The sequence below is a fragment of the Solanum dulcamara genome, chromosome 9, assembly GCF_947179165.1.
Source record: "Solanum dulcamara chromosome 9, daSolDulc1.2, whole genome shotgun sequence".
Lineage (NCBI taxonomy): Eukaryota > Viridiplantae > Streptophyta > Magnoliopsida > Solanales > Solanaceae > Solanum > Solanum dulcamara.
Genome location: NC_077245.1, coordinates 47,447,917 through 47,457,714, shown reverse-complemented (window position 1 = coordinate 47,457,714; position 9,798 = coordinate 47,447,917). Strand labels below are relative to the sequence as shown.

At 38.8% G+C, this 9,798-nt stretch overlaps 1 pseudogene; it reads right to left on the bottom strand.

Moving 5' to 3' along the window:
• Positions 1–6,999: 6,999 nt before the first annotated feature.
• LOC129904800 (5S ribosomal RNA) lies at positions 7,000–7,119 on the bottom strand (annotated as a pseudogene).
• Between the last annotated feature and the right edge of the window lie 2,679 nt (positions 7,120–9,798).

The window sequence follows — 9,798 nt, the reverse complement described above, 5'->3', positions numbered from 1 at the left end:
GTAGGGCACCTTGGACCTTTTTCTATTTTGTAGTGAATGAACCTATATGGTTTTTGGGACTAGATTCAATTCTATTTATTATCCAAAAGCTTCAATTTCCTCTCATTCTTTCACAATTTCCCAATTACAAAATACTCTCTCTACAAAAGCTCTCAAACCTCTATTAAAGATAATCAAACAATTCTCTCAAAATCTTCTTCAAAATTCAAGATTTCTTAAAAATTCTTCTAGCTTTTACTTCAAGATATGTGGTGTTGATTCATGGATCCTTTCATCTATGAAGCCCAATCAATTTCTAAAATTTTATATTAAATTCAAGCATGGGTATTTATGGGTTCCCTGATTTTTCTTCCCATTTTATGAATTAAGTTTTATTACATGATTCTCTACTCAAATATGCATAAATTCTAAGATATTGCATAATTTCAATGATTTTCCAATAAATTCCCATACATGCAATATAGGGTTCATGATGTCATAATGGGTTTTGTTTAATTCTTATTCAAATGAATGAATTAATATTCAATGGTTGTTTATTAGTCAATTAAATTATATGATTTCTATAAAGTATAACCTAGGCCTATGGATTATGCTAACTTCAAGTACAAACTTATGAATGTCTTTATAGGTTCTTTCAATTATGATTTCAATTGACCTAATTCTATATGATTTTGTATTATTCAAGTCAAATCACATGATTCCAAGTCAATTACATGATTGTTTAGATGATTCCATATAGATTCATGCACGAGACTATATTTTCAAGGAAAAGCTTTATGTTATGATCATGTATTAACAAGGCTTTCAAGCAATTCTCATGAACAGAAGGAAATAACCTTTTATGATAAAATTTCAGTCAAGTATGAAAGATGGTGGGTTTTTAAACTCGCCTAAGTATGAATATATAATGATGAAATGCCTACACTAACATTGCATGAGGTAAGATTGAGAAGCTATTCTACGATTATGCTTCTATGAATGGTGGACAAGTAATAGATATAGTCCCTTCACATAATGTTGAATTATTGACTATTGATTTGTATATTCTGTTGAGATCTTACCTAGCATTGAGTAAACCATGGGATAGTCACTCTCTTTTGTAGTTGAGGCGATAAACCCATCCCATTATCCCATAAGTATGTGCAACTGAAGAATAAAGGATCAGCCAAAGTAGAGGCTCGATTCTTTTAAGGGTCACCTGTATTAGAGTCTTGATCCTTCATGTAGCTTAGTGGATCCACAAAGGTATATAGAGTCTAGTTTTCCAAGTAACCTCCCCCTTTCCGATGTATGGGTAAACATTGGGACTCCATGTTATAGCTCACATGGTTTATGTCTGTTAACAACATCTCTCACAAAGTAAAGTGTGTGCTCTCACAAGGCTAAAGGTTTTACTCAAAATATTTATGGTATACTTCATTATGATTCATGGTGCTGTCAAAGTATATGGTTTCCTATAGTCACTCATGATTACGATTATAGTGTTTAAGTTATTTTATGATTTATAATGGTTCCTATATTTCATTTACCAAGTTTCACAATTCCAAATAGTAATTCAAATGATTTCATGGTCTTAGAATGGTCTATTATGTCACTTTATTATATCATGGCATATTGCATTCCATGCTCACTTACTTAGTAAATTCAGAGTACTAACGCATACTTCTTTTATTTGTCTATGTTGTCTTATAGTATAGGGCTTGGCAATCACCTTACTCTCTCTTCGCTTGATAGAAGACTTGTTCACTTGATTTGGTAAGTCCTCATGCTATGGGGACTACCTATCGAGCTTATATTTTCTTTCTACCTCTAGACTATGCTGTTATTTTGAGAACATTTCTTTTCTTGTTTGGGTGAGCTAGTGGCTTATTCGATACCCCCACGTATGTTAGTATAGTAAAGGCATGTTTAGATAAAGAAAATGTATAAGTCCATTTAATGGGGCCTAAGCTTCACCTTTGTCTTTAGATTTTATTTTGAGACTTACCCATCACATTACTTCCTATTGTTGTTATACTTGACCTTATGAATGTAATGTATGCTAAGAGGGTTGGTTGGCATCCTTCAGGTTCCTGATCACCGTGTAATGTCTAGGCCATAGTCCTGGTCATGATAGTTAAAACCCTATATAAATTCCTTATTGAGTAAATTTAGATATTGGGGTGATGAAGAATTGAGTCTAATACTCTGAGTAGCCTTATATACCTTGAAGAATTAGATTCTTGAAGAACTTGAAGAACATGCTTGAAACCTGAGCTTTTCTCCTCTTGAAACCTTGCTCTAAGTCTTGGGAGTAATTATGAGAAGGGAAGGGTCGAATGGTACTGTTAAGGAACTCATTTTTGTCCCAAAACATCAAGGTTTCTACTTGGAAAGGTTGGGAAAAGACTTAATTACCCTTCTTTTAATTTGACAAAAGCCATCAACGGGTGGCCATCCATGGTCTGTAAAAGCTTATACGGGCCATAGAAGTCAATAGTAGAAATCTTGCTGGAAACTGCCCTTTAAATTTTGGGTCTATGGGACCTTCTATGGTTTGTAGAACCTTCTACAGTCCGTAGACCCTACTTGTGGACGATACATTGAGTGGGTCCTTTGAGTTGGGGTTACGTATGTTACACCTCACATCTTTGAACTCGGAAGGTTCCTTAAGTTATTTAGAAGCTAGTATGTGATCCACTTAAGTTACGACCCTATTGAACAACTCTAAGAAGGGAGAATGTGATACCTCATGGTAGGGAAGGTTGGAAATAGGGTCAAGAGAAGTCGAAAGGAGTTGGAGGCCAAGTAACGAGTCATAGGAGTCTACGTAAGCTACTAATTTAGAAGTCTTACATACTTGAGTTACTTGATTACATACCAAGATTACGTAGCAAGGGTTTCATAGGCTTTAAAATAAGATGAGATTACGAACCTACGAGAGGGAGCAAAAACTAGTTTCCGAACTTATGAAAGTGAAGAAAGTAGGTGACAAGAAAGCAGGTGACAAGCAGGCAGGTGACAAGCAAGAAGGTGACTCACCAACTTGGGATGGACCCCATGCTGCCATGTGGCAGTTTTGTGTAGGAAGGTTGGACGAGGTGGCACCCTAGGAGGCTGCCACGTGTCATCCTAGGAGGCTGCCACATGTCATCGTAGGAGGCTGCCACGTGTCACCCTAAGGGGATGCCATGTGTCACCTCCTAAGGAGGTGTATATATACATGTTGGCTGACTCTTAACTCATTTTCCATCCAAAAACATCAGCCAAATAAGAGGAAAAACGTGAAGAACCAAAAGGAACAAGGCATTCACGTTTTTGAAGAATTAAAGGTGAGTTCTTCGATTTTTCCTCTGTGAATTAATTAGCTATGGTGTTCCTCAAGCACTTGGAGATTTATATATGTATATATATGTATATGATGATGATTAAGGCGTCGTTTTGTTTAACCTTATGCTTAGAAAGTTGAAGAAAGTTGAAGGAAAAACTTGAAGAACAAATAAGGAGGGCTACGGGTTTGGGGGCTGCCAAGGTAAGACTCCGAGTTTCTTCCGTGAATTAATTATTTGAGGTGTTCCAAGGTTATATAATAGTGTTTTATAACCAAAAATTTCAATTTGGGGCAGCGGAGAGGTGGCACAAACAGTCCGCCCCATTTCAGCACATCAAGAAGTTTCCGAGATGTAGTTTTGGCGAGTTGTGGCCAATTTTGGGTAAGGTAAAGTTTCTTCTTTAAATTTGAGAATTATGGTGTGTTTATGTAGAATTTTACACGTCCTATAGGATGCTGGAAGTGTGTAAATATCATTGGAACACTTGACATTCAACATAAACTAAATTGAGGTCGCTAGAAGTGAATTGTCGTCGAAATAAAGTGTCGTTCTTGTGAGTTGTTGCTGCAGGGGTGTAATGTGTTGTTACAGGGACTAAATGCTTTATAAAATGGGTGTGTATGCTTCTGGTTTCATCCACATGACCCCTCGTCTCGTATAACGAAAGGCGTTATAGAATAAAGACTAGACACCCTATTTTGATATCTTTTTTTTGAATGAGTCATTTGGAGTTATGCTGTATATTGTTGGTGTGAATTGCTGATGGTTTTTGTTGTTGGTTGGCTGTAGGTATTAGGGACCTAATTGAAAATTTGGATAGGGCACATTATAGGGGAGGTGCTGCCCAATTTTCATTAACGCCTTAACAAACTAAAGAATTAGTCGAGGAAACGACTATGGAAATAGATTCCATTAATATTAAGGCATAACCTAAGATGATGGAAAGTTAAGAGTAGTTGATATTCGTGTTACTTTCATATTGAATAGGTTAAGAAGACGACGAGACGAGCAGGATAAAGGGTAACTCCCAAAAGGTATGTAAAACTTTCTCTTGATATGTTTTGGCATAGGCAAGTAAAGCTCATTCTCTTTCTTCTGTTGGCATGTGCTAGTTGTAAGCTGAATGTGATACAAGCTCCGAGGTAATTCCATTCTTATGTATCTCTTATTTACTACTGGATGTTGAACTCTATGGTAGTTAAACTATTTCCCTGGAAACTCTTATATGTTTTAAAGGTATGAATGTACAAACTCATAGTCATAACACTATTCGAAGACAAATACTCTGGAATTCTTAAGTGAATAGTCTTACTTTGGTATATGTCTAGGAACCTCGAGATGTAAGCAATGTAGCCCCTAAAAGCATTTAGAGGGCAGCCAGAATGACTATACTGTTACTCGAATTCTTGAACAATAACTTAGTCCTCTTATAGAGATAAGTCTCACATAATGATTTAAATTGTGTTTTGTTTCTCACTACTCTACTCGTGTATGCTGTAACACTTCTGCTCCGAGTCCCGGGCTAGTTAACAGATTCATGCAATTCACTGCATTGTTCACCGAGTCCCTCGCTAGAGGGCCGACATCTGTACGTATATATATGATGGCCTGGGGCCTGATACTGATACTATGATGAAGTCCTGGGGCCTAATACTGATACTATGATGATGGCCTGGGGCCTGATACTGATACTACATATATGATTCACCGGACCCCTGATGGGGCTGGCTATATTGAAGATTTGAGCATGCATGTTTTTGTGATTCACAGAGTACTGGTACATATTTCTGATTTGACATTTTATCCCCTGCTTCTCTACTTCAGATATGCTTCCAGTTGTATCATGTTATGTTTTACATACTCAGTACATATATCGTACGGACCCTCTTTCTCGGGGGGCTGCATTCATGCCCGCAGGTACAGATATAGGTTTTGGGAGTCCATCATCTCAGAATCCTAAGCAGCTCAGCTAGAAGAGGCTCCATTGTTTCGGGGCCTAGTTTTTGGTACTGTCCACTGGTGTATAACATTGTTTTGTCTATTCGGGGGTACGACAGGGGCCCTTGTGCGTTGTGTATGTCAGTTTGATTCAGCTGGGTCTACATGATATATGATATATGTTATTATATTATGGCAGCCTTGTCGGCTTGCATGCCCTGTCATGTTGTGATACAACGGAAAAGGGCTATAGGTTTATGAAAATGTTGTCGCCCAATGGGGCTCTGTTATATAACATTATTTTATTTACAGTTCAATTTGACCACAACTGATAGTTGGCTATACGGGGGGTCCAGGTCGGGCCCCAGTCGTGGCCTACGGGGTTGGGTCATGACAGAAGTGGTATCAGAGCAGTTCATCCTTAGATAGTCCGCAGATCGTGTCTAGTAGAGTCTTGTTTATCGATGTATTGCGCGCCACATCTATAAACAGGAAGCTATAGGGTATTTAGGATGTTACCTTTCTTTCACATCTGAGATCGTGCTATAGATCCGAGTCATAGGAAAATTTATTATACTAACCTTGGATCTTAACAGAAGGAAGACACCAACAAAATGAGGTAATTGACGACATGGGACATTACGAAGCACGCAGGTAAGTAAAGTAAAGGCACGGATGATATCCGTTTGGTAAGGTATTGAACTAATATTCAAATGTAAAGTTGAAACTTGAAAGGAAGGCAAACAAGAAGTGCAACAGATGCAATTTGAAGTTGGACATACGAGGTAAGTCCAGTATTTTTATATTATTATTGACATTGAATGCCCTGTATGGCTGCAATATGAGATGACATAGAAAGCCCTGTGCGGCTGTGATATGAATATGTGTGTGTGTTGGCCCTGTGAGGCATTGTTGGTATTTTGTACGTGCAGGTTACGAGATAGTAAGAAGTGTAGAGGAAAGTACGAGTACCCTCTAAAGGGGGGAAGTTAATGAGAAAATGGAAAAAGTAAGGTGAAGGCAATTGATATGGGAATATATTTGAGATGGACGTTTAAACTTTAATAAAATATCTGGATGAACCAAGTTAGAAAGGTCTGGAAGCCACCAGTAATTGGATGGAAGCCAGAATAACATATAAGGCAGCGTTAAGAAGTTTTTGACGAGACCCTGAATGACATAACACTAGAAGGCGGTTGCGTATAAAAACAAAGGAGTGTAAACATAAAAGGATATCGAATGTCTTAAGAAACACTACAAAGGATAATGACAACATGCTAGACCAAAAGCCAAAATGTTGGCTATAGAGTTGGTTGCAAATGATGTTGTGATAGATATATAACCAAGGACAAAGGCATAGAGAGCTTCCAGTGGTAGAAAAAGAGAAGAACGCAAAGTTAATAGAAGGTAGGCAAGCTTATATGTCAAATTCCTTTAAAGCTATGCCAGCTGATGATAAACAAAACTCAAAACAGCTCCAAAGTTCAGTATATGAACGAACTTTAGCACTACTCAGTAGCCCACCCTAATGAATGGGTGCGTAAACAAAGGGGGGAATATAATAGGAAAAGTTAAATCAAAATGAAGAAAAAAGGGGGGATATGGTCATAGCGGAACTAAAGGTTTACGCCAATACTAGTTGCAAGATAACAGAGGAAAGGACAAGGCGAAACATAAAGACTCGCGTGACCACGCTGAGGTAAACCTTGGAATAAAGTTAGTACCCGCACATCATGGAAAGGACTACAACAAAACGCGACACGGAGACTTCCCAGAGAGGTCACCCATCCCAATATTACTCTCGTCCCAGCACGCTTAACTTCAAAATTCTGATGGAACTTAATGCGTTAGTGCTGGTATGATCACGCGAGATAGAAGAATCTGAATTAGCAATGGAGAAACGAGATGAGATTATGTACCCGGAGTATTATAAGATACGTTAAGGAAAGTTGTAGCAAGGTCTTAAGAAAAACAAGAAGGATTAGCTAATTGCTAACTGACGACACACTTGAATGCCACAGTTCTTCAACATAGAACCACTTAACGAGTGGAAAACCACAGAATAACTATATAGGCCAGTGGACGAAGGAATTTCAACACCACTTGACAGCCAACTCTGAGGGCGAAAAAGCAAAACCCAAAAGGGTACGGGTACCAGTTGATGTAATTTACGAATAACAAAAAGCAATACCCAAGGTCGAAAATTCCACAATATGACCTAGGCTACAAGATTCACTTCACACTCCATCGACAGATGGCTCTAAAAGGAATGTTACCTATGAATTAACGATATTAATCTCTGCTCCTTCGATCACAGGTTACCTACTCCGCTGAGAAGGTGTAAAGTTGTAAAATAAAAGAGTGGTAGAACCTTACTGATCCCCCGCAACTATTATCCTAGGCGAAGGAGCCCAAGTTGCAATCAACTATCGAGAAATGCGAAAGTAGGTTAAGACAAACTACCAAGATGGAATTAGTAGTACGGGTAAGATAAGACATGGCCACGATTGGACCAAAGACCTACCCCAACATCGAATGTAGTATAAGGGAGAGAAAGGTAAGGTAAGACATGAGAACTAACGAGATAGCACTGGATACTTCTTGAACCCTCTCATCAATTTGTAAGGACGAAAATGACACAGGATAATGTGTCTAGAAGGTTACAAGTGGGGGTAAGGAAAGTGGTGAAAGAGTTTAAACGAAACTGGCTAAACTAGCTGGTTACTATAGGGTGGCGAGTACATACGCCAAAATTCCATCAGAATTATACCAGATCACGTTAGATAAAGCACAGAACGACTGTGAGAGCCATTACACGAAGGGGTTGTAGTATTATTCAGTAGCCAACTCTACAGATTGAAAAGCAGAACCCAAAAGATAGAATGCCAGTTAAAGTTCTGGAAAAAGTCGAGAAGGACTATACGAGGCTAACGATTCCCAAATTATCAACATCATTATGAACCTATTTTGTACTCTGTAAGAGTAGGGTGCTATATGGGTTATTTTGAGTAGGCTAATAAATCAGCCCATTTGCTTTCAATCAAGAGCACCTATGCTGCTGAAATAAGGGGGAGTTATAGAACATGGAGAATGGTAAGGTTCCGTGAGGTTTCCCCAGTTAATATCTCAGATAGAGGGACTTTAACTATGGTTATTGTCTAGAGATCAGTCCAAGAAAAGATCGGGAGCACAGATAGGTCTTCATACCGTATTATTCTTGGAGATGTTGAACAGACTAAGCATACTATTATATGGTTGGCTTTAGGAGCAACTGAGATGATCGTCCACCACTTATTAAGATTACCTACCATAATGGCTACCACTCTGGTATCCTAATGGCTCCATACAAGACTGGTAGTGTAAGACGTGTAAGTCCCTTATTGGATGAGTAGATATTAGAAAGACTAAGCTAAGAAGGCCCCGACATGATTAAGCAAGCTATTGACTAAAAGACCAGAGTCAGCAGGAATGATATACAGATAATCGACGTCGACATACATAGTTTAAGTTGATGATTGGATATTCATAATAGGGTCACCTAGAAAAGGAACTTGACCCAGAATATGTTAGCCTGTATCAAGCTAATCGTAAGGTGGGCAACGTGACTGGTAAGTTGAGCTTACCACCTCATTTGGAAACTATACGCCCAGTCCATTAGATAAGAATGCTTCGCAAGGGTACTGACGAGTCACCCAGGGTATATTCCATAGATGAGGACCAGGAGATGAAATCTCGTGAAGAAAAACCTATCGCCCTCTTAGATTGGCAAACTGGAAGATTGTAGACTAAAGACGTGCCTACCGTTAAGATAAGGTGGAAAAACCAAAACCAGAAAGAGGATGACCGGGGAAACTAAAGAGAACATGAAACACAAGTATTCGCACCTATAACCAATGTCTACAGGTAACTCCAACTCTTGAGCACTCGTATGTTAATAATATAGATGGAAATGTATGTGCTATCATAAAGGGAAAGAACCCCTCTATAATCTATATGAAGTGTTAAAGGAAGTTGCACTTAACATTTGGGGACGAATGTTCTAAAGGGGGGAAGGATGTTACATCCCACATCTTTGAACTCGGAAGGTTCCTTAAGTTACTTAGAAGCTAGTATGTGAGCCACTTAAGTTACGACCCTATTGAACAACTCTAAGAAGGGAGATTGTGACACCTCATGGTAGGGAAGGTTGGAAATAGGGTCAAGAGAAGTCGAAAGGAGTTGGAGGCCAAGTAATGAGTCGTAGGACTCGACTTATCTACGTAAGCTACTAATTTAGAAGTATTACATACGTGAGTTACTTGATTACATACCAAGCTTACGTAGCAAAGGTTTCATAGGCTCTTAAAATAAAATGAGATTACGAACCTACGAGAGGGAGCAAAAACTAGTTTCCGAACTTACGAAAGTGAAGCAAGCAGGTGACAAGCAAGTAGGTGACAAGAAAGCAGGTGAAAACAAGGCAGGTGACAAGCAAGCAGGTGACTCACCTACTTGGGATGGACCCATGCTGCCACGTGGCAGTTTTGTGTTGGAAGGTTGGACGAGGTGG